Source organism: Zootoca vivipara, chromosome 15 (genome assembly GCF_965207765.1).
Source record: "Zootoca vivipara chromosome 15, rZooViv2.hap1.1, whole genome shotgun sequence".
NCBI classification, from domain to species: domain Eukaryota; kingdom Metazoa; phylum Chordata; class Lepidosauria; order Squamata; family Lacertidae; genus Zootoca; species Zootoca vivipara.
Genome location: NC_142598.1, coordinates 28,637,498 through 28,665,278, shown reverse-complemented (window position 1 = coordinate 28,665,278; position 27,781 = coordinate 28,637,498). Strand labels below are relative to the sequence as shown.

At 44.2% G+C, this 27,781-nt stretch overlaps 1 long non-coding RNA gene across 1 annotated transcript; it reads left to right on the top strand.

The window, feature by feature from the left end:
- Positions 1–26,714, top strand: LOC148683430 (uncharacterized). Its single transcript, XR_015947177.1, has 2 exons — positions 1–939; positions 26,658–26,714. It is a non-coding gene; the product is annotated as an uncharacterized LOC148683430 (long non-coding RNA).
- Positions 26,715–27,781: the final 1,067 nt, after the last annotated feature.

Sequence of the window (27,781 nt, the reverse complement as noted above, 5' to 3'; positions counted from 1 at the left end):
AGATACGAATGGTGGGGGACAAAACATGAGAAGATGCAATAATAATAGGCCGATCAATTTTGGATTAAAATGGGCCACTTTACTGATGACATATGTCAGTAGGTTTTGGCATGAGCATTAGGTGTGTACCCTGAATCGTCCAACCTGTCTGCTGCACAGGGTTAATCCTAGGTTAAGGATCATCACATTGGAACGGTCCCTCCAAGATCACCATTTGGGGGTTGTTGTGGCCAGTCAGTCCCTGCCTGGGCATCTCAACAGGAGTACCTCCCTCTGAACCTTTTGAATGGGGTACCCCGATTCCTTGGAAGAGCTCCCAAGCCCCTCTGTCCACCTTGACTAAGGATCCCACTCAATGACTTATCGGCCGCCTGAGTCAGTCCATCCCTGCCAGCCTGCTGCCAAACCAATCACGTCAGCAACTAATCCTGAAGACCACTGCACTTATGCAACAATCAAACCTCATTGCCCATTGATGACAGCTGCACTCCATTGGGCCTGTAATTAGCTGCCTGGTGTTGGAGGCCAAGGCTGCCCTTTAGCAGCTTGCACATGTGGAAGAAATCACAGGAGTCGGGGAGCCATTGGAATTTGCTGGGGAAGGTGGTAGCAGCTACATGCAAAGGACATGGTCTTGGTGGCTAACCCCTGTTCCTTAAAGGACATGAGGTATTTCAGAACATCCTCCTCCTGAGCGAAGGGTGGGGGGAGTGGGCCAGCCCTGGGACCTAAAGACTTTGAAAGAGGACCATGCCCTGGATTATGTTCAGAATTGGTGGGGAATCCAACTGCCAAATGAGTGCTGGGTCCAGCCCCGGCAGCCAAAATCGCCAGTGGGGGAAGTGATGTCCTCTACCAGCCACATGGAAGCCAACAGACTACCTTTGATGCCACCGTGTCCCATGCCAGACTGCAATCGCCACTCCCCATCAACTGAAGGTAATGAGAACTGATTTCTATTACATGACTTGTATGGTCTGGATGTAAACCTGTTTCAGGTCATTATCTTTGGAATGTTTGGATTGTCGATTTCTTGTAACTCTTGCTAAAAAGAGAGAGAGAGAGATAAAAATGAAGGTCGAGCATGATGGAAACAGGTAACAAGCCAAAAGGTGAACTTTGCAAATGTTTACACAGCATGCCTAGTCTCGAGATAGCTTCACTTTGAGAGTTAAGTAACCATGCCTGCTTTTGTGCACGTGTACATGCTGTCTGGCACATAACATGAGCCTAAGTGCCTAACTACTACACATTACACGCAAATATACAGAACAGAACAAACATTTGTTTGGAAATCCATAGGGGAGGATGAGCAGCTTGGGGAAGCTGGTTTGGAGATGTGAAGGGGCTGCCAAGGAAAGATTTAGCCACCCCTCCTTCCCCACTGCTTCTCAGCTCTAAAAATCTCCTCTTCCCAAAGGTGTGTTTTTCCTGTTGAAAACAAAAATCAGCTGGGGTTCTCTTATTACATACCTTTGCCCTAAGACATGTTGAAGGCTTGGTTAGGAAAATAACCTGACCGTACTTTACACAGTATAGTATCAATGCTGCCAAATTTTGCAAGCAGAAATGGCACAATATTGGCCTACAGAAATATTTGTCGGAGGGTGGCTGTGGCGGAATTAAAAATCTTGTCCTTTTTTGGCCTCAGAGAAAACATTCAAAGGTGTAAGTTATCTGGTGGCCCTCTGACTTGCTGATTTGAGTTTTTACGTCGCTGCAATCTGAAACATAGATGTTTTAGTAAAATATAAGAAGAGCTCTATTGAGTAGACCCTGTTTGTGGGAGAGCTGGAGCTGAATCTCAGCAAAGACTCAAGAATCTACTATCAAAATAATTTTTAGGTGGTGCTATACATTGTTGATTTTTTTGCATATTAATCCCAATCTGTTCCCCAAAATGCTGGCTACACACACACATGGTTCCACTCCCAATAGACTGCAATCTACTCACAGTATTAAAAAACTGGCAGTGATCTATCTACCCATTGTCGTAAAAAAACTAACAGTGATCTACCCAAAGTTTTGAGCTGCTTTTGGGGAGCAAAGTTGTGGAGCTTTTTTAGAAAGCCAAAGCTTGGTGTTTGTTTGTTTGCTTTTTTCTAAGGAGATCGCTAGGGGGCCAGAGATCAACCAGGATCTACCAGGAACACCCCGTGATCTACCAGGAGATCACAATCTACCTGTTGGACATGCCTGTGATACAGTATCTGGAGAGCCACAGGTTTTCCATTTGCTGTGTAGACAATATTGGTCTAGATGGGCCAGTGATTTTATACAGTATAAGGCTACTTCTTATGTTCCAAAGACAGGCTCTGGCTCAATATAAGGCTGTTTCCAATGTTCATGTTCAGGGTTCCAAGCCAGCCAGCCATTGCCTCCTACAGGATTGCCCTTGGGGTATCTCCCTGGTGGTGTCCATGAAGACTGAGCCCCGCTCCTCCTCACTGTGGTCATGAGATGCTGAGGGTGGTGACCTTTATCTCCTTTCAAAGGTGCAGAGAGCTTGAGGCTTGGATTAATTCTGCTGGATCTCACATTTACCTTGATCTTTTTAAAAAATTAAAAGCCAACCCCGCACATGCGCTTTCTCTTTCTGTCTCTTTCCATAAGTGGCATCGATGGCCCTTGCCAAATGTTCCCATCCTGAGCCTAAAAAGGTCAGTCCCACACTCCACCCCATTTTTCTTTCTGAACTGTTGACATTCTGCAGCTACATACCCTCCAACATTTCTCTGATGAAGATAGGGATGTCCTGTTTCATCATCATCATTTGGGTTGCGAACCTCGGGTTGCGAACGCTGCGGGTTACGCGTTTTTGGGTTGCGGTCCGCGCCGAACCCGGAAGTACCGGAACGGGTTACTTCCAGGTTTTGGCACTCGCGCATGTGCAGAAGCACAAAATGACGTCATGCGCAGAAGCGCCGAATCGTGTCACCTGGCAGTGATCTACCCCCTTTTTTGGGGTTCAGATCAAAATTGCTGAGTTTTTTCAGGGAGGAGGCAAAATGTTTAGCTTTTTTAGTGGAGCCACAATTGTTCAGCTCTACCAATGATCTACCAGTGATCTACTGCAGACGTCCAGTGGTCTACTGGTAGATCATGATCTACCTGTTAGACATGCCTGGCCTAAGCCAATACCGCTCACAATTTGTTACCCAATAAAGTTGTGGCCTTTTTTAGTCCATTAACCTAAAATACTGTTGTCAAGTGTCTTTATTCAACCTCATGGGGGGGTTGGGACCTTGCCACGCAACTGTTTTTATTGATATTGTTATCTTTTCATTTAACCGCTTTGAGGTGTTATTTCAAACAAGCAGTATATAAATGTTGTTAAATAAGCAAACACTTTTATAATTAGCAGCCTGTTTCTGGAGCTCATAAGCAAGGCTGCAATTTGTTAGAAAATCCTTTCCTCTCCTCTTGTTTTCACCTATTCTGGAGGACAGGATGAATAAAAGTGCAAAGGTCCAGGTTAAGGAATTCAATTGCAGTTTAGACTAGAGCAATCCAAAAATAAAGTTAAGAAATATTGTTAGGAAAAAAGGGTTGAAGGAAGGTTCAAAGCAGCTATTTTTAACCACTAGTTTAAATATCATGGTGATCAAAGCTAGGAAACATATTTTACATCAGTATACAGCTGATAAGCGAGGAAACAAAAGTCAAGGTAAATATATTTGTCCAAGTTCTTAAGAAATGAAACGGGATGGAATTATTTGTTTTGTGTAACCTCACAATTATATGTTCGTGTAATTTCCTGTGCACAAATTCCTATAATTCTGCTCCATCCTCTGAAAAGTTGGCAGGTCAGTTTTTTTATTATTATTATTTCAAAGGAAATCCTTATATTTTCAAGGATTTTTATTATTCTCGCAGTGTTGGATCTTCTTGGAGCTCAGCACATGTCATTTATTCAATACCTCTCAAATGTCTTCTTTTGTGAAATGTGAATATGGGGCATTCCTTTTTCTTTTCCATCATTAAATCTGCACGCCATTGCACGAAAATGTTGGCTTGTCTCTGTGCACTCAAATCTTCTTGTGTAGTCTTCTGGTTTAGGGCCAATTATGTGTTATCATTTGCTAATGTAGGCTGGATCTGTGCCTGATGTTGGAGCACACCATCCAGCTTTGTTGATCCAGCAAGAGGACGACCAGTTGTATACAGTGGTACCTCTACTTACGAATTTAATGCGTTCCGAACGCACATTCGTAAGTCGAAAAAAATTGTAAGTCGAATCCCATAGGAATGCATTGGGAGAAAAAATTCGTTAGTCGAAGCAACCCTATCTAAAAATTCGTAAGTAGAAAAAAATCCTATCTAAACCGCATCCAAGATGGCGGACGGAGCTCCGTTCGTAAGTAGAAACATTCGTAAGTAGAGTTATTCGTAAGTAGAGGTACCACTGTACGTGGTATCAAATCCATCACATGGTTGAATTATTCCATTTCTCCTGACTTAGAGACATTTTAAACAAGGAATGGGGAACCTGTGACTTTCCTGATGCTGTTGGACATAAAGTCCCATGATCCACAGGCAGTGTGGCCATCGGGGAGGGTGGGAGTTGTACTCCAGCATCACAAGTTCTCCATACCTGCCTTAGATGTAGTTGCCCTAAGAAGCTACTGCATCTTATGTTTTTCATGAGCCACTGCTCTGAACTTAACTCCTTCCATTTCTGTCTGCTGAGAGAAGGATGCTGTTGGGCCTGAAAAGAGTCCCTTTATTGAAAGTGATATTTGGGTGCTGAATCACCCAGCCGTTCATTAGCAGGACCCGTCGTCCTACTGCATGATTTTCCTCCTTCCTCGCCCTGGTCTGGGTTTTGCTGACAAGGAAGAAACCAGGGGCCAGGGCTAGGGTAAGAAGCGGACCTAAGGGAAGCCTCCCTGCTCTGTCAGGCCCACCCCCAGGCAGGACTCTGCCTCCAAGCCTGCCTGAGATTGGCCAATCTTGCCAGATGGGGAGAGTATAAATAATAAAGTTAGGGTTGTCATTTTTCTAGAAGTTTTTTGTGGGGAAATGAGAGTCAAAGTTGTTGAGCCCTACCGTGAAGGTAAGCAGACTTACCTGGACAAAAAAAACACCCACACCTAACTGGGTCTTCCTTCAGACTTGATCCCTTGAAGGTGAGCTGTTTTCAACAAGTCTAAAAAGTTCCATGCTGTCTGATAGATGGGCTCCTTAGCCAAACTAGGGGCAAAGGCCAGCTGCAGGCCTATTATGGTCAGGGCCGGATTTAGGTTTGATGAGGCCCTAAGCTACTGAAGGTAATGGGGCCAGCTGTCCTTTGTCAACAACAAATTGTCCCTGTTTTTTGTGTTGAATATATGCTATACGGTAATTTATGAACCTAATAGGTATCTAAAGCCATTTGCACATAACAAAATAGGAGCCTACACAACACAACACAACACAACACAACACACTGTTGCTGTATGAAGGTTTTATTTTATTTGTTTTTTATCTTATATTTTGGAAATGTACATCCAGGCTTTTTTGCCTTTAAATTTTTGGGGGGCTATAGGTTGTTTAGCTTATACGTAAATCCGGCACTGATTATGGTCTACAAAACATGAGACCAAAACAATAAAGAGGCAGGGAAGGTGAAATGGAAAGTGGAGGAGGAAAGTTTGAGAACATCTTGATTGCTTAATAGAGGAGAATTTCATTTCGTCCACACTTTAAAGTGAACCAACCTAATTCGATGTATATGTGGGTCAGAGTGCAGCTCACAACCAGCTTTGCCAAATTTTGTGATTCTGTTTCAGTTCAAAAATACAGGTGTTACAGAGAAATTTCTATCAATTTTAGGGGATATTTTAGGAGGAAATGTGTGCAACGGTGCATGCTATTTAAATGTAAGTTTTTCATGAAAACAGGAACAACATGGGTTTGCTTTGAATGCATGCAAAATTGATATGTAATAGAATTACCGGTAGGCTGTATCACTTATGTGCCTCTTATTTTCTCAGTTCTTCTCCATTCTTAAGGGGATCATCTAAATATCAGGTGGGAGACCATACCAAAGGGCTTGTTCTGGAGGAAATGGGTGGGGATGGGCGACTGATAAGGAAGTGCACTAGAAGAATGCAAAAGCAAAAAGAAAAGAAAAGTCATAAAGGAACATGGAAAGAATGAAAAGGAAAAGAATACAAGGCAAAAGGCAGTTGAGTCATTTGAAATGAGAAGGAAGCAGTTGTATAAAATACAGGTATAAAGGAAGCTTGGGGGGAGGAGGCAGGAGAGAAAACCCCATGGAATTTAATGGGACTTACTTCCAGGTGAGTGGGTGTGAGATTGTAACCTGTTGTGGAAATGAATGTAATTCCATTATGTTTGTTGAGCAAGAACTTAAGACACTATGGGTCTCCCCCCCCCCCCGCCTCCGCCGCAAGAAGAGACATGTCAAGCAATGTCCTTTCCTACGGGTAGTTTACTGTGGGGAAAGGCAGTGGACAATTACGTGCTTCCTTCAATGCTCTGAAAGGCAAAGCTATCGTTTCATCCAATCTGTTGTGTTTGACTAGGGCTTGGCAGTGAATTTCCAGTTCCTGCGATCAATTCTTACATAAGAGCCTGAGAAACTTTGAAATGCTGAGGAGAATGCCTTTTCATCAAATGGATGTGAGTAATGCACCAGGCTTTCATTTTATTTTGCAAGTGAACATAGCGTAACAGAATAAACGTCACACAACTGCACACCCAGGCAACCAAAGATTTATCAGTCCTCTTTAAAGAACATTTTTAAAGGCACATTGCTTGAATCAAAACTTATAATTAGCAGTTGGGGAAAGGTGTGCAAGGTTTGGGAAGCTCAGATGAGACAAGCATTTAATGCTTGTTACGATACAGTACAGGCCGCATGACTTGATCAGAAATGCTGCTGGCGGGATCAGGATCACCCACCAGGAAACCTGCACTTGCCTTTTAAGGAAACTTCTGGATGGAATGTTTTGGGCACACGTGACACCCAACCCCAATGGAATAGCAGCAGAGTGAGTTGGCTTCTGACATGTGGTGGCACCGTGCTAACTGCATCATCACTGTCAAGAGTGACAACTTGGCCCTGCAACTGTGGGTACCCAGGGCCGTGGGTGCCATGCAGCGTGCATGGCCCTGGCACCAAAATTTGTGGGTGCCTGGCCCCTTCATGGGGAATTTTGTGGGTGCTCGGGCACCAGAGAGTTGGCACCTATGATCACTGTTTTCATTTTTGTTGATTATTTTTTTAAAAAAAGAGAATGAGAAAAAGAGAACGATGGAAATAAAGGAAGGAAGGAGAAACACAGAGAAAGGAAGTAGGAAGTGGTTCCCATGTTGCTAGTTGGGACAGAGTGATGAATGACAGGTATGTCCCAGATTTCAGGGACAGACCTAGGAGCATTTGAGCACGCCAGACTTGAAGGGACGCCAGTCCTAAGTTATCTCGTCCCTTACCCACTCAATAACTTTCATCTTCAAGGAAGTCTTTCTGGTGTTTTCACAATACATGCAAAACTGCATGTTGTCCCTGGGAAAATCAAATGCTCTTTCCAGCCATCTCATCTGTTGTGCTGCTAGTGTTATTATTATTATTATTTTGGCACTTTAGAGACCAACTTTTAAAAAATTTAATGTCTTTATTTAAATTTCCACAATACAATAAAACAATAATACAAAATTTGCTTAAAATAAGGAGGGGGGGAAGGAGGAAAAAAGTTCATGCCTTTTAAGCACAATATCATCCAACCACAATTGCAGTTACAAAAAAGAGAAGAAAAAGGGAAATGTGCTGCTAGTGTTATGGGGGATGTATTGATATCCAGGGCTCCACCCCCCAGTCGGAACTCATCGGGACTCAGTTCCGGCACTTCTCAGGTGGGTGCCATTGCCATTATAAGAGAACAAGGGAGGCGTTCATGGTGAGTTCCGGCTCCTCTTTTTCTAGTTGATATTACTATTATTATTATTATTATTTATTACTACGGTCGAGAACCAGCTCTTAGAAGTAAAATAAAATAAATAAAAATAAAACGGATCCCTTTGAAAAACAGTTTCTGGGAGCATAACGTATAAAAGTTGCTTTGAACAAGATTTAAAAGAAAATTATTAATTATATAACAGTTCTAAAAGTTTAACTCTTAAAATAGTGGCTCCAGAAAGCTGAGCCTAGCTCGCTCGGGGTGCCATTGAGGAAAAAATCAGACGGGCTGGGAAGAAAGTCTGTGTCTGCATATTTGGGCACAGAATCTGGCGACCGCCCTGGTTGTTTTCAGGTCTTTGCCTAGCAAGAGCAGGTTGTATAATTGCTTTTCCGGGAGGCTTGCTAAGCTCACCAGTATGGGGTCCAGGATCTCCCTTCGAGCTTCTTCATATAGGGGGCATCTGAAGAACAGATGCTCAGGGCTTCCTACTTCCCCAATGGGCATACGCAGAGTCTTTGGGCGTATGGGATTTTTTTGTAAAGCCCCTCCAGCACAGGCGTGGGCAATGCCGCGCTTCTGGCAAGTGTAAAGCCCTTCTTGTGTTTTTTGACAGGAGAAAGGAGAGGTAAGGTGCCGGGGCGGCTATGTATCTCTCGATTTCTCCAGTTCTGTATTCAGGGCATCTTGAGCAGTCCTGTTGTCTTTCGATATCAATGAGTCGTTGTCTGACTGTTGCTTTAGCTTGCCTTAGATCCATCCTTAGGAGGGCTTGGGGGGCAAGGCCCATATTCTGGAGAGAGTTCAGAACCTTTAGCTGCCAACCGGACTGGAACTGGTCACATAGGATCAGTGGCACGATCCCTTGGGGTTTCAGATTTAGAGCCAGCCATTTATAGATTGATGATAGGCAGATTAAAGCCTCCACTCTCGTTGTTCCCGTTTCGAGTCTGACCCATGCATTGGATACGCATTTGGGGACGTGGAGGAGGGCTCTGAGGAATTTGGATTGTACACGCTCCAAGGGAGAGAAGGAGGAGGAGGACGGGCCTAGAAAGGCTCCATAGAGGAGCTGAGCCAACGTTTTGGCCTTAAATAGCTTAAGGGCCGCCAGAACGAAGAAGCCCCCTTGAGTTCTGTAGAATTTGAGGATACAGTTTGCGGTTTTTTCCGCTGAGCTTCCAATAGAATTTATGTGCAATTTATTGGATCCTGTGGCCTGTACTACCATTCCGAGATATTTGTAGTCGGAAATTTGCTCTAATCTGTGTCCTTGCAGTACCCAGCTTCTGGGCTTTGATTTTTCCCCAAACGTTATTACCTTAGTTTTTTGGTAGTTAATTTTGAGGCATTCTGTTTCACAATATATAGCAAGCCTCCTTAGTGCCCTTTTAAGACCGATTGGTGTTCTGGATAAGATGACCGCATCATCGGCATATAGAAGGACAGGGATGTGCCAATTTGCGAGCTTTGGTGGATGACAGTCTATATCAGTTAGTGCAGCTACCGTACTAGGTTGTTAAGGTAAAAGTTAAAAAGTAGTGGAGCCAGAAGGCACCCTTGTCTGACGCCCTTGTAGGTTTTGATGGGATCTGTTAGGTGCCCTTGGTGGCTGCACCTAACTCTGAGGGCCGTATTTACGTGGAGTGCCTGAATTAATAATAGGAGCCGTTTGTCGATTGATGTGTCCTGCAGTCTGTCCCAGAGTCTGGTTCTGGACACGGTGTCAAAGGCTGCTTTGAAATCTACGAAGGCGGCGTACAGAGAGGCCTGCTCTCTTGATTTGTATTTGTCTATAAGATGTTGTAGTGTTAGACAGTGATCCAACGTGGACCGGCCGGGTCTGAATCCCGCTTGTTCGATTGCAAGAGTGTCTTCCTTCTCTAACCAGTCTGAAAACTTGGTGAGAAGGTGCTTTGGATAGAGCTTACTGGTCACGCTTAGTAGGCTGATCGGCCTGTAGTTTGCTGGATCCCGTCTGTTGCCCTTTTTGTAGAATGGCACTATTGTGGCTATTCCCCAATCTCTGGGGATGCGGCCAGAGTCATCTATATGTGTAAAGAGGGCGGCTAGAAATGGTGCCCACCAGTCCACTTGTGCTTTTAACATTTCTGGCGTAATGCCGTCTAGGCCTGGGGCTTTAGCCGATTTCAGTTGGTTGATGTAGGTTTTCATTTCAGCTACTGTTACTGGGGGCCTTTTTGCCATTTGTTCTATTTTGCAGGTCTGAGGTGGTAGTTCAGTGTCGTCATATAGAGATTGGAAATACGAGACCCAGAGGTTTGGAGGAATTTGTGAGATTAGGGACGAGTTGGTCTTGCGGATGCCAGGGGCCGCCAGTCTCCAAAAAAGGGTTTGGTCTTTGGATTTCGCCGCACTGAATTAGTTCCGCCCAGCATTTTCTGCTGTAGGCATTCTTTTGCTGAATTATAAGCTTTTTGTACTCTTTTTTTTTTAGAGCGGACAGATATCACTGGTTATGAACAAGACATCACCTGTGTGAGATAACCATTTTAGAATTCCAAGGTGAATGTGCAGGTGTCTCCAAGATCTAGAAGCTGGTTCTATACATCTTTGGGACAACTTGTGTTTGCAGACACATTAAAAACATTGATAGTGCTCCTACAGACAGCCTGCAAATCATCCTGATTTGCTTGAACAAATGCTCATTTGTTCTGATAAATTTGTAGGGTGGCCATGCAACAATGAGCATTCATCCTGATTTGCTTGCATGGTTTTTATAAGTCTTGCCATTAACCATTACTACATTCAACACTTTTCAATTCATGTTCCTGTCACTTTTCTAACAGCAAAACGTCAGTTTCTTTTTAAAAAAGTGGATTTTTTAAATCATAGGTTAAGAGTATCATGCTCTACTGACTGAACTGGGGCAACAGAAGACTTTAACCCACCTTAACTGTGCAAACCTAATTTCCTGACATACAGTTGAATCTGTCCTGCGAAATACTGACAGTCTGGAAGTTGCCATTCATGAAAGGACTGACAGTTTGAATGAGTATAGTTCAGAGGTTTTAACCAACTACATTCTTTCTGCAGTACCCGTGCTGGGCTCAGGAGCCCAGTTATGTCACCCCTTGCCTGCAGAGCCAGCAGCCCCTCACCCTCAAAACACCCACCCTTGTGGATTGTTCCCTCAGCCTCTTCTCCCCTCTCCTTGAGAGTCCTCTGGGCAGCTGCTGCTGCCATCCCTGGGCTCTGAGCTGCTCCCCACAGCCCCAAAAGAGGTGCCTTCCAGAAGCACCATTCATATGTGGAGCTTATAGCCAGGGCTGCTGTGCAAACCTTTGGGAAGCAAAGGTGTGAGAAGGCATCAGAGGAGGGAGGGAAGGAAAGAGGGACAGAAGCCAGTGTTGCCCGCAGCACCCCTATCATTTAAGGCATCCCAGGGTGCCATGGCACACTGGTTAAAAACCACTGGCATAGAAACATGTGGATATTCATCATGTAGGGACAACGCAAGACCAAATTGTGATGGGGGGGGGGGAGGCTGCTTGGATTCATGCACAACTTCTAATGGCTTGAAGCCAGGGGTTGTTGGAGATTATTATCAAATATTTGACCTAAATAAAAACAAGTCCAGCTTGGTGCCCATCCCAACTCAGATAAACCCATCCCACAGTTATTTGATTATAGAGTTGCAAATCCACCCAGCGTTAGATGCTTTGGTGTGTCTCCTATTTGCATATCTGAAGGAAGCTCTGTCAGAGTGAAATGGGAGCTTTTCCCAGTTGTTGTTGTTGTTGTTTAGTCGTTTAGTCGTGTCCGACTCTTCGTGACCCCATGGACCATAGCACGCCAGGTTAGGAGGGGTGAATGACCTACAACAACACAGGCGTGACATAATCTGGCCTTGCTTGTCTCAGTGGGAACATATTTAGTTGCGAATGATTGTCGCCCTCCAGTAGGAGCCAACTTTAATATAGTCACAGAGACGAATTGAAACAAACAAACAAACAAACGCTGCACAGATATTTCAGGTATTATCCATGGATTTTAAAAACTGAAGTTTTTCTCTCTTTTTACATTGAAGACTGAAGAACATTTTAACACTTGCAGTTTAAACTGTAGTTTTATAAGAAGGGCACCTGAGGCTTAATGAGTAATAGAATCGGAGAGTTGGAAGGGACGAGGATTATGCTGCTAGGGGTAATTTTAGTAAGGAAAATCAAATTGCACTGCAGGGTAGTCAATAATCCCAGATGAAGGGACATTATACATGCCGGATGCAGAATTTGTGGCCCTCTAGATGTTTCTAGACTACACTCTGATCATCCTGACTACTGGTCAGGCCAGTGTGGCTGATGAGAGCTTGGACCCAGCAACATCTGAAGCCCCAAGTGTTTTTAAATAAATAGATTTAATTATATCTTGTGTTTTCTAGGAATAGCTAGAAAATTCCCCCTTCAAGCTTTTTGACACAGCAAACACCCTGTGTGAAAATAGGGGGAGTGTCTGAGCAGGTATTGTTCTTTGGCACTGTTACTTTTGTTCATAAAGCAGACATATTTCAGCACCTTTCACTGCGCTGGGGGAATTGCTAAGTTGCTTTGGGGCAAACCAACATTTTAACATGCAAAGCTCCACAAGGATGGATGAGGAAATATATGGTATATACCCTGTTTCTCATATTTTAAGACATACCCATAAAATAAGCCATAGCAGGATTTTTAAGCATTCAAGGAATATAAGCCATACCCCGAAAATAAGACATAGTGATAGGCGCAGCAGCAATGCCGGCCGCGTCAGGAGGAGGAGGAAAAAAATAAGACATCCCTTGAAAATAAGCCATAGTGTGTTTTTTTGAGGAAAAAATAAATATAAGACGTGTCTTATAATATGAGAAACACGGTATACATGATGTATATATATATGGTGTATATATATATGTATGTATGTATGTATACACACACACACACACACACACACACACACACACACACACACACACAAGGCATATATATGAAAAGCAACCTCAAGAGATTATTGATGGGTGAGAGGGATGCCTTAACTTGCACTTTCCAAGTTGCTTTCACCACCACCCCCATACCATTTCAGGTGTTTCCAAAAGTAACACTGCATCTGGAGGGTTAAAAGGGTAATTGGCAAGGGGGAGGGAAATAGCTGGTGGGGCGAGTGGGAAAATGGCTGGTAGCAGAGGGTTAAGCACCCCTTCCCTTTGGAAGGACTTTCTTAAATGTATTTGCGTGTCATGTGTAGTTTGGCCCTAAACCCTTCCTTTAAATCAATGGGATTTTGAAATGCTTAACTTTGATGGGCTGGTGGTGCCTGTAACTGGATGGTGGACTGTAATTTATAACTCTTCTTGACAGCACGTACATTCAAATAGAATAGAGCAATAAAACCACAAGATTAACTGCTTGGCATAACGTTGAATAAAACTTCACATGTAGGAGTAGCAAGGGTGGGGAACTCAAGGTTCCTTTTAAATACCGTCCACATTTACTCTCTGGTATGTGCAGACCAATCCTATGGGTGGAATCCAGCGTATTTCTGTGAGGTATCTGTGTGGGGAATGAGGTCCGCTGGTGCAACAGGGCTTTCCTCCTCCATGTGCCCCTAAACCTGTTCAGGAGGTTCCTCTAGCCCTGCAGGACAGATTTAGGGGGTGCGGGAGGAAGAGAGGGAGGCAACAGTCCTGTTGGTCAAGTTGAGCTTGCTCCGTGTAGGCAAAAGATTAGTTGAATTCCGCCCTGTGTATTGTTTTACTCTATAACAAGCCCCACTACCTTCAATGGAACTTACTCTTAAGTAAGTGCATAAGATGGCAGTAGTGCAGTCCTATGCATGTTGACACAGAAAGGAGTCAGTTCCAGGGTGTTCAGGGGAGTTCACTTACACACAGCTGACTGCAGCCTAAATTGTAGATAGGAAGTCAAAGACTTGCTGCCCAGATGAGATGATGGATGTTCCCTTAATTGCAGTGCTAAAGGCATCTGATCCTATCTCACCTCTCAGCTGCTAAGTGAAGAATTCATCATGAATGTAAGATTGGGAAGGGCTCCTCAGCTGTCATGGTTAGGAAATGGGAATCTGAGGCTGACATGCCAAAAAAGCTTAAAAGGCAATAAAGGTTCGGGAGAATTGTGTGTTTGAAAATCTGTCGACGTTAATCCCATTTAAAAGCAGGCCTGTTGCTTGCTTATAAACCTCTAGCCACATCCATCACTCAGTTATGAGCACTTTTTCGTGCACACAAGGAAAGGCTGCATTTTGTGAAGTTCTTTGTTATGACTTTGTAAGGAGAAAGCTAAACAGCGTTTGGAGTGAACAGAGTTTGTCTTGAGGTTCTTGAGCTGAATGTTTATTCGAGGCATGCCTTGTGGTTTCGTCTCAATGAAATGATCTTTGCAAAAGGAGAATAGAAGTTTTATGCTTTTTGCGGGTCAGAACCCTCCTGAAGAGGCGTGTTGTGCTGCTAGGGGTGCTGTGGATAACCAAGTCCAAGTTTCTTGGATTTTTAATATCAAGCAGTCTATAAATTGATTCAATAAATGAAAATATAGCGCCTACTGCTGCTACCACTATGCAGAAGCTTGGGAAGTGTCCCAAATGTAGGAACGAAATGCCTTAGTTTGCTGTGCATGCATGTGCTTTATAAGAATGGGGAGGTATGGCATGGGATTCATTGATAGCTAAAAAAAAGTAAAGGACCCCTGGGCGGTTAAATCCAGTCAAAGGTGACTATGGGGCTGCGGCGCCCATCTCTCTTCAGGCCGAGGGAGCCGGTGTTTGTCCACAGACAGCTTTCTGGGTCATGTGGGCAGTATGACTAAACTGCTTCCTGCGCGACGGAACACCATGACGGAAACCAGAGTGCATGGAAACGCCGTTTACCTTCCCGCCACAGTGGTACTTGCATTATCTACTTGCATTGGGGTGCTTTTGAACTGCTAGGTTGGCAGGAGCTGGGACAGAACAACGGGAGCTCACCTAGTTCCGGGGATTCGAACCACCAACCTTCTGATCAGCAAGCCCAAGAGGCTCAGTGGTTTAGACCACAGCGCCACCCACCCACATCCCATTGATAGCTATGAGAGCACCTAATTGTACTCTAGCCTCGATGTTGCAGGATTGCAGCCAAGATCTGCAGCTATTCTGTCAAGCCTAAACCATGTTCAGAGAGATCAAAATGTCACAAATGAGGTAAATGAAAGATACATGAGGGAGTTAAAAGGATGTGAACCTCAACCTGCACAGAAAATGTTTGTTTTCATGCTTATTTACTTTAAAACTCTTCTCACTCATCTTTCTTGTTTGTAAGGTGGTTTACAAGCTCAGCCTGGGAGTCATTTTGGACTCACAGCTGTACATGGAGGCACAGGTTAATTCTGTGTCCAGGGCAGCTATCTACCAGCTCCATCTGGTACGCAGGCTGAGATTCTACTTGCCCACGGACTGTCTCACCAGAGTAGTGCATGCTCTAGTTATCTCCCACTTGGACTACTGCAATGCGCTTTATGTGGGGCTACGTTTGAAGGTAACCCGGAAACTACAATTGGTCCAAAATGCAGCTCTCAGTGCCCTGCATAAATATATCTGTCCTTCAGGCAAATGCATTACAATAAATGGTAGTAAATTCGGTGGTGTAGATGCTCTTCATGACAATTCCCATAGCCACATCCCCACAGCCACCTCCTTCCAAAACTATGAATCAAAAATGAGTTTTTGACTAGTGCAGGTATTTATTCTCCCTTCCCACTTTGCTTAGCATCCAGCATGGTGAGGAATTCTAGTGGACTTCAAAGCTTTTGGTGTAATTAAAGACAGGGGTTTCCAAAGTGTGGTCCATGGACCACTAGCAGTTCCTGAGATTGATTCAGGTGGTCCGTCACAGAGACTCACAATGTTTCATTGCTGGTCTCACTTATGCATCTGCTTGCCGGGTGCTGGAGATTCAAAAGCAGGGAGAGCTACTGCCTTCATTCGCTGCTTGCGAACCACTAGAAGCATCTTTCCAAGTCCTGTGGAAAGCAGAATGTTGGAGGATGTGGATCATTTGTCTGATGTAGCGAGCCTATTTATTCTTTTCTGAACTAGTTCTTAGAGAAACCATGCCAGGAAGAACACATCCCCTCCCCCAAATTGTAGTCAGTCTTTAGGGGGCTGGGAAGTAGTGAACAATCTTTCCAGATTCAAACTTGGTTGTGACAATTCAGTTGTTTGTTTACTTAAATAACACACTTCCAGCTGCGAGATAACATCGGCCGATTCAAAATTCAGCCGCCTACTTCTTTAGCACTTGCAGTGGCTGACTGGTAGATCTTTGCAAAGACTCACAATGCTCACGGTGTATTTTCTGGGAAATAGATTCCATATCTTGGTTGTGATTTTCAGACTACAGCACTCTAAACTTTTTTTGCCGGGGGTGGGGGAATAGACAGATCAGACCCAAAAATTAAATTGACTCTGTTGTGGGGGACTGTAGCTCAGTGATGATGATGATGATGATGATGAAGAAGAAGAAGAATACCCTGCCCATCTGGCTGGGTTTCCCCAGCCACTCTGGGCAGTTTACAGAATATATGGGGGCTGCTCCATACCCCTTCCCCCTGCTAAATATTCGTATATACTTATTTATACCTTCAATCTGAAGTGGGACTATGGAGAGGCATGTTTCCCTCTTCAGTGAAAACTAGATGCTTGTTGCTTCAATCTCATTAGAGGCCCAGCCTGTTCCTCAGCCTTGATTTTAATCCATATTATATAGACACCGCAATGTGTCCTAGCTCTCTATATCTTTAGACCAGGCATCCCCAAACTTCGGCCCTCCAGATGTTTTGGACTACAATTCCCATCTTCCCCAGCCACTGGTCCTGTTAGCTAGGGATCATGGGAGTTGTAGGCCAAAACATCTGGAGGGCCGCAGTTTGGGGATGCCTGCTTTAGACAATGATGACCAACTGAGGTACAGAAGGACTTAATAGCTTTGGGGTCCAGGGCTGCATACACACTAATCCATTTGTAGCACAAAAAATGCAGCCTTTCTCAATCTAGAATCACCCACGATCATTCTCAACATGTTATTTTCAATCTAGATTGATACTGGATCCTGCTGTCCTCAAGGATGGGTGTGGATACTTGATATGTGTGTGAAAACCCTCCCCTCGATTAGGCTATCCATGCCTTTCTCTCCCTGCACATACCCAGGGGGGGTGAATAAGGGAGTGGACATTGGGGTCCTGGTATATGTCCACCCGCAGTGTTATTGGGCAGGTTTGGATACACCTGACATTGCCTGAACCACCTACATCTGTTTTCAAATGGACACAGTGCAGGGTAATGAGGGATGCTAAAACAGAATTTGAGGAACAAATTGCTAAAAACATTAAGACTAACAACGAGCTCAGTTGGTGAAAGCATGGTGCTGATAACATCAAGGTTGTGGGTTTGATCTCCATATGGGGCAGCAGCATATTCCTGCATTGAAGTAGGTTGGACGAGATGATCCTCAGGGTCCCTTCCAACTCTGTGATTCTAAGAAGTTCTTCAAATATCTTAGTAGCAGGAGATCATCTAGGGAAGCTGTGGAACCCTTATGACAAGGGAGTCAAAGGTATGCTAAAGGAGGACAAGGAAACTGCAGAGAAGCTGAATGAATTCTCTGCATCTTTGTTCACAGTAGAAGATACAAGGCAGATCCCAGTGGCTGAACTAACATTTGCAGAAAGGGAGTCTGATGAACCATAATGGTGACAGGAGATGAAATTCTAGGCCTGATAGATAACATAAATACTGACATTACACTAGGTCCTGATGGCATGGATGGAAAATAGTCAGAATAGCACCAAAAATTTTTCAAGGGACCCAGGGAAATTTCCAAGTGGTTAGCTTAATGTCTACCCTGGGAAAATTGTGCTTCTTATGTATGGTACCTGCTGCACCTTGTAACTTGCACCTGTCTATGTACTGATACAATTTGGGCATTAAAGGCTTGGGCAGAAACCAAACTAGGAATCTGAGTCCCCCCCCCTCAAATTAAATTTTCTGTTTTACAATTTAGAATATTCATTTAAATATCCTTAAAATATCAATGACTTCCCTTTTTCTTCCATGGTGCATTTTGCATATCATAAATCCCTGCATATTTTACATAAACTAAACCATTCAGTATTCCATTATTATATCCATCAAGACTTATTTACACTGTTGAATTTAACTTAATGCTGCCAACGTTTTCAAGTGTACACAGTTCCCCCCCCCAATATATTCAATAAACATTTTCCAATCTCCTTTAAATGAATGTCCCCCCCCCCTATTCTATATGGTAAGTCCACAAGCTGCGCATATTCCATCAGTTTAAGTTGCCATTCTTCTTTAGTTGGGACCTCACTCATTTTCCAATTTGGGGCTAACAAAACACAGGCCGCAGTAGTGGCATGCATAAATAACCTTTTTTTGACACCTGGGAATTTCCATCTGAATTATCCAAAACAGAAAGGACTCTGGTGTGTGTGTGTGTGTTTTTGAAAAGTACAGGAGTCTGAGTTCTTTGTCCGGCAGCAGGGGTCAAGACAACAAGTTTCCTTACACCATGAGGAGGAGCACTCATGTTTCATTAGATTAGACACATCCCGGTGTTGAATCAATGTTTGTGTTTGTGCTGCTTCCATGCCTTGTTTGTTACGAGAGACAAGACAATCATAATTGTCATCTCTGGTATTTTGAACAAGTCTGTACAACTCACTCTTAGATACACAAAGTGACTTAAGAATCTTGCAACAGCTGTTTCCAAAAGCCTTCTGGTGCATCAGGGTATGAAGTATCATGTACGGGAAAGATGCTGCAAAACTCCCCTCCCTTGTGCAACTGTTAGCAAGAGAGTTGCAATCATTCCTGTTTCATGTGCTCATTTAACAGAGGATTTGCTTTCCAAAGCAGACTATTATTTCAGAAGCAGATGTTGCAAGGTGCAGCAAGGGATGAATTGGAGAGACAGGAAGCAGCACTTAATTAATTTGATCTGGAGTTCATCACTGGAATTTGGTTCTAGTAATTTTTTATTATTTGTTTATTTATTTTATACATACATACATACATACATACATACATACATACATACATACATACATACAAACATCACCCATCTGGCTGGGTTTCCCCAGCCATTCTGGACGGCTCCCAACAGAATGTGACTGGAATGTGTTTTGAGAATGGGGATCTCAGGATATGCAGAATGTCCTTCCTTCACAGGCTGAGCGACACCTACCTCCCCAAATATCTGGAACGGGGTGCGAGGAAGGAAGGGTGTCCAAGGCAGGAAACATGACCTCTCCCAAGTGGCCCTACCCATTGTGGAAATAGCCTGTTGCTGCATCAGGCTTGGAGAATACCCCCCCCCCCCAAATGCTGTGGTACTACAGGCAGTCATGCTCAGAGTACACCCACTGATATCGATAGATAAGTCTGTTGATTTCAGTAGTATGACTAAATAATTAACAAATCCTGCCCAAGCCAAATGGTACCTCTGGGTGTGAACGAAGGTCCACTTGTCTTTGTTTTCTGTTTGTTGGCAATATTCCTCTATCCACCCCAGCCCCCTTGCAATAGTTTTATGCATATACTGTGAGTTACATATACAAATTTGCAGCAGACAACTACTGCTACCCTGCAACAAGTCAGCTGGGCAGTAGCACCTGCTGAACAGAACAATGCAGGAGACGTGCTCAGATATTCCAGCCTTACCTCTCTCTTTAAAACCCAAAACTTCACTTAAAACTATGGGGACACATATGTTTGAGCGCTGGAGAAGGTAGCTGAAAAAAGCACAAGCCAAGGTAAAAATTCTTCGGCATTTGGAGTGGTGCAGCTAGATGGGGGGGGGGTCATGCCTGAAAGTGGATGGTGGCATATGGGGACATCCCAATAAGGAAAAGCAGTTACTTTAAACACCCCGAGCCATTTGCTGTGGGAGAGATCCTTCTGCAGAGCTCCTGCTCTTCCCTTATGGTATGCTGTGGTTTGGATGGCAAGCAGCTGATTGCGGGAGGAGCCTTTGGGTAACACAGTTCTGCCTTGGGCAGGGAGTGAACTAGATTGCTGTTGTGATAGATTAAAAGATACAAGAGCAACCAGCCAACCCTTCCAGGCCTCCCTGTGTGCCTGATGCACCCAAGTCTGTGTTTTAGCATGGGCAGTTTTTAATTTCTCCTACTCGCCATGGTTTTGCATGTCCTCGCGATGGGAATCGATTGTGTGTTATCCATCACTGTTGCAACATGTGCCCGTGGTTGCTTTCAATCTTTGACACTAACAGATACAGTCTGAAATACTTGAGTCTCGTTGAAGATGATGTGTGGTGCTTATGTCCCATGGAGACTGGGCACTGCTCCAGTGCCAGCAATGGAATGCAGTGACTCCAAGAACACTCATGTGAAAATTTTACTGAAAACAATGAGACACTTCTGAGCAAATAGGCTTAATAATAATAATAATAATAATAATAATAATAATATATTATTATTATTATTATTATTATTATTATTTGTACCCCACCCATCTGGCTGGGTTTCCCCAGCCACTCTGGGCAGCTTCCAACAAAGATTAAAATACATTAAAATGTCACACATTAAAAACTTCCCTGAACAGGGCTGCGTTTAGGTATTTTCTAAATGTCAGGTAGTTGTTTATCTCTTTGACATCTGATGGGAGGGCATTCCACAGGGCAGGTGCCACTACCAAGAAGGCCCTTTGCCTGGTTCCCTGTAGCTTTGCTTCTTGCAGTGAGGGAACCGCCAGAAGGCCCTCGGCGCTGGACCTCAGTGTCCTGGCAGAACGATGGGGGTGGAGACGCTCCTTCAGGTATACTGGGCCAAGGCCATTTTGGGCTTTAAAGGTGAGGACCAACACTTTGAATTGTGCTCGGAAACGTACTGGGAGCCAATGTAGGTATTTCATGAATCAGCGTGCTATGCAAAACCATGCAAATCACATGATTATCAAGCATCCTTCCTGGTACAGTGGTACTTCGAGTTACAGACGCTTCAGGTTACAGACGCTTCAGGTTACAGACTCCACTAACCCAGAAATAGTACCTCGGGTTAAGAACTTTGCTTCAGGATGAGAACAGAAATCGCGCGGCGGCAGCAGCAGGAGGACCCATTAGCTAAAGTAGTACCTCAAGTTAAGAACAGTTTCAGGTTAAGAACAGACCTCCAGAACAAATTAAGTTTTTAACCCGAGGTACCACTGTATATTTCCATAATTTCTGTACATTATTTGGCTAGAATCTTGCTTCCAGTTAGGCTTCTTAAATTTGATTTGTGATTGAGAATTGAAATAGCCTGGCTGTGTGCCAAGAAAAGGTGCCCACCTCATCCTAGAAGAACCTGTGCCCCTAGATGCTGTTTGACTCCAACTCCCATCATCCCTAACCATTGGCCATGCTGGCTGGAAAGGATGGGAATTGGAGTCCAAGTGCTTCCATAGGGCCACAGGTTCCCTATCCCTACATGAGAATGGGACGGTCCATTGTTTGCAGTGTCAAGCTCTGGTTGCAAGGGTGGGGCAAATCGCTGTTTCTGCCACCTACAACTGCTACGTTCTGTCCTGGGGGAGGAGGCAAAGTCATTCTACCTACAGAAGTTGAAAAGTTTTAGTAAAAAACACACCAAGGGAGCAACTCTCCAGCCCCCCAAAAGCAGTCTAATAAGAGTTGAATTTGTTCAGTGGCCACAGAACGCTGAGTCTTCAATGGAAAAAACAAGAACCTGGAAAACTACGGGGAGAAAAGGAATGCAATGGAGTATCTTGAAAGAAGGCCTGGCAGGCAGGCTCACAAAACAGGGCCACTCCAATACGTGTGCCAGTTGTATGCTGCAAGCTCCAGTTGTATGCATATATAAAGACCTGATTGCATGATGTGTACTCACACTGGAATGTACTATAAAGAACACTGGATTTCAATTAACGTTTCATGCCCTGTTACATTAACATTGCATTAAAAGCCATGCATACCACCAGGCATAGAGGACTTTTTGAAATTGTGGGTTACCTACCTATACAGTTAAGTCTTAATATAGCAGCTTAATTAAGGAGCCATCAGTCAAGACACTTTAATTAAGGTGTTCATTGCAGTTTGCTCCCGGAAAAAAAGCAGAGAGAAGCAATAAGCTCGAGTGACCTTTTCCATGTGTTTGAATAGCCTGGGTAGCATTGGCTTCAGGGAATAAGGAGGACAAAAGAATCAAGATGATTCCTTTTATTGGCTTTCAGGGCACTTCCAAACTATTGCTGTGATTCATAAACGACCTAGAGATAGGGCTGAGCAGTGAGCTGGCTAAGTTTGCTCCGGATACTGAATTGTTCAGGATAGTTAAAACAAAAAGGGATAGTGAGAAACTCCAAAAGGACAAAGAAGGAAGCCTTGGAGTTATTTCAGTGAAGCAGGAAAGCTCCACAAAGGAAATTAAGGAAGCTAAAGGAAACCATTTTCAGCTCGGGGCATGGCCAGTGTGCAGTCTCTTGCACATGCACACAACCTTGCTGGCTTTGCTCTAGCTTCACGGTTGGAGGTGGTATGTCTCTGAATACCGGATTCTGTTGCACTCAGGTCCTGCTTAGAGGCTTCCTATAGGCCAGTGTTTCCCAACCAGTGTGCCTCCAGATGTTTTGGGACTACAACTCCCATCATTCCTGACCACTGGTCTTGCTAGCTAGGGATCATGGGAGTTGTAGTCCCAAAACATCTGGAGGCACACTGGTTGGGAAACACTGCTATAGGCACCTGATGAGAACAGGATGTTGGGCCATGGCGAGCCTTTGGTTTGATCCACCATGGCTTTACGCTCTGAGAAAGTTGAAAGGAAATTCAGGGCGAGCCAGCTCAAGGCACTGCTGCCCGAGGCAAATCACTTCCTCCCATTCCACGTGCTTAAGTCAATTAGACTGGAAATTAATTCTTAAACAATGGGGAGTGAACAGTGTCTTCCACAAAATCTGAAAGCAGCCGTCTAGCTTTGGAGACACACCACAGGCTGGGCAGCTCCGCACTCCAGCTTACACTTGCCACTTCCTTCCCCCCGGCAACTGCCGCCTAAGGCAGCTGCCTCATTCTGCCTAAATCAGCGGTGGGAAACTTATCTTCTCCACCTCCCACAGTTGACAGATGGGTGGGACACCAAGTGACTGATACCTGGCAAAGTTCCACCGAGGTTACAGCAATCTTCTTTGCAGATACGCTTTCAGCACCAATAAGCTGGTTGGCACTGGGGGCACACCATCAAAAAGGACCCCTGTGACTACCAATCACCTGATCGTTGGTTGCAGGGAGCCCCTTTCAAATCTCGTATCACTGAAGCACTTTGTGTGGGCAGTCTTTTTTTTTTTTTTACATGTAGCAATCTTTCATTTGTACTGTCTATCACCACGCCTCCTACTTCCAGTTGCAATTAGTCGGGAAATAAAACTGACACTTCAGGAAGAATCCGCTGGTATAGGAGGTGGGAAAAGAAGCACTCTCTCATGCCCCAGTCCCCCATCTCATTTGCTCTCCCTGTCCTGCCTTGGCCATGTGTGCTATGTGAGAAATTGTCAGGATGCTGTCAGTGGCTCCCGGCTGGTTGCCCAGGAAAGTATAAAGTATAAAGACAAGGGAAGGTTTCTTACTGACCTCTTTTTATTTCAATCTTTACAGAGAGAGGCTTGGGAATACAGCCTCTTGGAATAATGGCTTTGTCCCAAGTGAATCTTCACCCCCTCCGTCTCTCCCACTTCCTCATTCGTCACTTCTATGGGTGCAGCTACATGCCAGCTAGAGCCAGTGTGGTGTAGTGGTTAAGAGCGGTAGACTTCTAATCTGGGGAACCGGGTTCGCGTCTCCGCTCCTCAACATGCAGCTGCTGGGTGACCTTGGGCTAGTCACACTTCTTTGAAGTCTCTCAACCCCACCCACCTCACAGGATGTCTGTTGTGGGGGAGGAGGGGAAAGGAGATTGTTAGCCGCTTTGAGACTCCTTCGGGTAGTGATAAAGCGGGATAACAAATCCAAACTCCCCCTCCCCCTCCTCCTCCTCCTCCTCTGTCTTTCAGCTCTTTGCTCTCCTACTTTCAAGGCTTGCCAGGTTCTGGGAGAGTGAAGGTCTGGATTGCTTTCTAATGCCGTGTCTGTCAGCTGTCACCCCGCTTCCTCCTCCTCCTTCTCTCCCATTATTTTTCAACTTTCCCCCTCATCTGCCCCTGAGTTGTGACCTCCCTCAAACCCCTGTTGTAAATCTATACTGTCTTCCTCTTCCTCCTCCCTGGAAGGGTCAGGATGGGGAGGCGGTCTCCACCATTCCTCCTCTGCCCAGTCCTTGACAGAATTGTACTTTTGATTTTCTTCTCTAAGTTGTTGTTGCTGGGTGAGTGTGTAGAAATTGGAGGTGCCCAGGCCTCCTCTTGACTGGCTGTTCTTTGCCTCTCTGTTGCTGTTGAGCCAGATGTAACACAGAGTTTTACTTTTGAAACTGTTGTTTTGTAAGGAACCAGCAAATGGAAAAACATGTTTGTTAAAAAAAGAAAGAAAAAACTCACTGTTTTGCCCACCTTGAAACATTCTTGAAATGTTTGCTTTGTTTGAAGTTCACTGTTGCGCAAATCCATTGACATTTTTAAAAAATGGTGCATGTGCACAGGTAATCAAATATCTTTGTGCATGCCCCAAAAGGAGATTGGTTTTCTAGAACTTCCAGAGGATGAAGAAGTACTAACTGACAAGAGGGGACAGTAAGACACAGCATGAACACTAGTGTGGACAGGAAACATTGAAATAGATTCCGGAGGCATAAAATTAGATGAAAGCGCACAAAGGTGCACGTGAAAAGTTGACCCATGTACACATTATCACCTTAATGTGGACACGGCCTTGGTTTACCACCTTCATGCTGTGATTGTACAATTACATATGTTTCTATGAAAATCTCAAAGTTTGAAAGGCACGTATATATTCCAGGAGAAATCTGTTACTCAACACACCAGCAGAACTTAAAAAGAGAGAGAGCTAGGTATGCAATACAAAGCCAACCTGATGAAGAAATATCGCCATCTTAGTTGTGAGTCACACCTTAGAGCAGGTCTCAGGTTCACACATCAGGTTTGACGTTCTAATAGATGAAATTAGCATCATGGAGTTGTGTCTTTTTTATATATATAAAGTGAAGTAACATTTCCTTTGCGTCACAGATACACAGTGGAAAGTTACCACATATTCAAAACCTTCTGAAATTTCAGTCCTCCAGACCACAGGTGCTGATATGCAAATCTATTGAAAGGATCAGTGTTCTCTCTCTGTGTGTGTGATTTCTAGCAGAAGCCCTCCCTTTCCACACTGTCAGACTCAGCCAGCATGGCCAATAGTCAAGGGTGATGGGAATTGTAGTATAACAATGTGGGTGGCGCTGTGGTCTAAACCACTGAGTCCCTTGGGCTTGCCAATCAGAAGGCTGGTGGTTCTAATCCCCGTGACGAAGTGAGCTCCCATTGCTCTGTCCCAGCTCCTGCCAACCTAGCAGTTCGAAAGCACGCCAGTGCAAGTAGATAAATAGGTACCACTGTGGCGGGAAGATAAACAGTGTTTCCGTGTGCTCTGGTTTCCGTCACGGTGTCCCATTGTGCCAGATGCGGTTTAGTCATGTTGGCCACATGACCAGGAAAGCTGTCTGCGGACAAAAGCTGGCTCCCTCGGCCTGAAAGCACGATGAGCGCCGCAACCCCATAGTCGCCTTTGACTGGACTTAACTGTCCAGGGGTCCTTTACCTTTACCTTTTATAACAAGCTCTGGAGGGCAACAGTTTTCCTGCCCATAATATAAGGTCTTTCCCACAAAGCTATTCATTGGTCTCTAAGATAATGTTACCTGCTAAGACAATAAAAAAATTCCTTCAGTAGCACCTTAAAGACCAACTAAGTTTATATTTTGGTATGAGCTATGCACACGAAAGCTCATACCAAAATATAAACTTAGTTGGTCTTTAAGGTGCTACTGAAGGAATTTTTTTTATTTTGCTTCGACTCCTGTAACTGCTAAGATAATGTTACCTTTTTACCAACCACATGACATCATACTTCATAGCAGAGGCATTATCTAAGTATTTTTGTTCTAAGAATCTTCTCTGGTTTGCACTTTTTCATACCTCTCCCATGATATCTCTGGATGGCATTTCCACACACTCACACGGGTATGCTAACTCTAGAAGCTGTGCACTAAAACAAAAGCTCTGGAAAGAAAGTCGGCATCGGGGCTTAAAGCATAATTTTTTGTGTTGTTGTGGCAGTTATTTTTTCCTGAGGTGATCTCACAGTTCCTCCTAACTGTGCTGTTGATGAATAGAGACAGTTGGAAGAGTAGAACCAGAAATACGTGTGATGTGGGAGGGTTAGGTAGAAACTGAGCGAGCATTTGTTGCCTTTTAGAACTACTAGGCAGACTGTGAGAAAGGAAAGGAATTAAGAGTTTGTGGTTTAGATTTTTCCACTGGAAAGTCAATATATTTATATGAATTTGATTCTCAAAAGGTCATAACCAAAAGCATTTCAAAAATCAGAAAGGGTGAAAACAAGAGTAGAGTCAGATTTCGAAATCAAATGTACTGGATGTTCTGCATTTGGTTTTTAGAAAGACTATACATTTGCTTTTATATTATCACAGCCCTGTACAACTATTACAGGCGAGGGTTGCAGAGGAGGAAGGAGGGGCTTGCATACACTTGTGTTTAATATTTATTTCCTCCTTGCAGGCACACTTTTGATGAATGAGAACCTTCATTCCCATTAGCATGCTTTTTAAGGAAAAGGTAATCTCAAAACTAACCTAAATTGTTCTTTGATTGCAATGCCCCCCCCAAACTCATTAATTCCAAACGTTTAGTTATTCAAACTAAGGAGCTAAAACAGAGTTCTTTTTAATAAGACCAAGGTGTTTATGAATAATCAAAGTCAGGGTTTTGCATAATCAGCGACTAGTTTGTGAACTATTCAAACACATTCAGAATCAAAAACAGGATTGTGAGGAAGGTTTAAGGGCCTTTCCAGAAACTGTATTTTCCTTGGATGGACAGCATAGCTGCCACTGAACCATTAAGATGACATCACCCAGCAAGTTCACTCAGGCTGTTAACTCAGAGCTAAACTAGTTCCTATCACAAGCAGAAAGCTGCTGTTGCACCATATATGTTCTCTCTGTGTTCCCTCCCTCCCTCTCCCTCCCTTAGACATAAACACTATGTGACACAATGCCATTGCCCCACCAGCCAATGATGCAAAGAGAACATAGGAAGCTGACTTAAACCAGGCCAGACTATGCCCATTTAGTCCTGTTCTGTCAACTCTGGCAGTTATTGTCCAGGGTCTGAGCCACAGTTTCCCATCGGCTGCTACCTGCTACTTTTAACTGAAGATGCTAGGCTAGAGACTGGACCTGTGCTATTACAGAATAGCTATAGCTCACCAGTTCAGCAACGTTTCCTGTCTCAATAGGAGGTTATGGGATGGTGATGAAAGGGAAGCAAGTGATCTCTAGAGCAGTGCTTCCCAAACTTGGGTCTTCAGCTCTTTTTGGACTACAATTCCCATCATCCCTGACCACTGGGAGTTGTAGTCCAAAAACAGCTGGAGACTCAAGTTTGGAAAACACTGCTCTAGTGCAGTGGCCACACATCTTTCCGCTTAAGTCTTCTGCAAAGAGACAAAATAGGGGTAAAACAAGGAAAGTGGTTTAGCCAGGGATGAAGGGCCAGGAAATGCAAGAAGCCCGCTGACCCTTTTCATGTGGCGGCATGGAGGAGGCTTCACTGGGGCCCTGATGAGGGAATTCAAACTGGCTGTGCCCTTCCTGATTGGCAGAGGGGGCATAAGCCCCCCC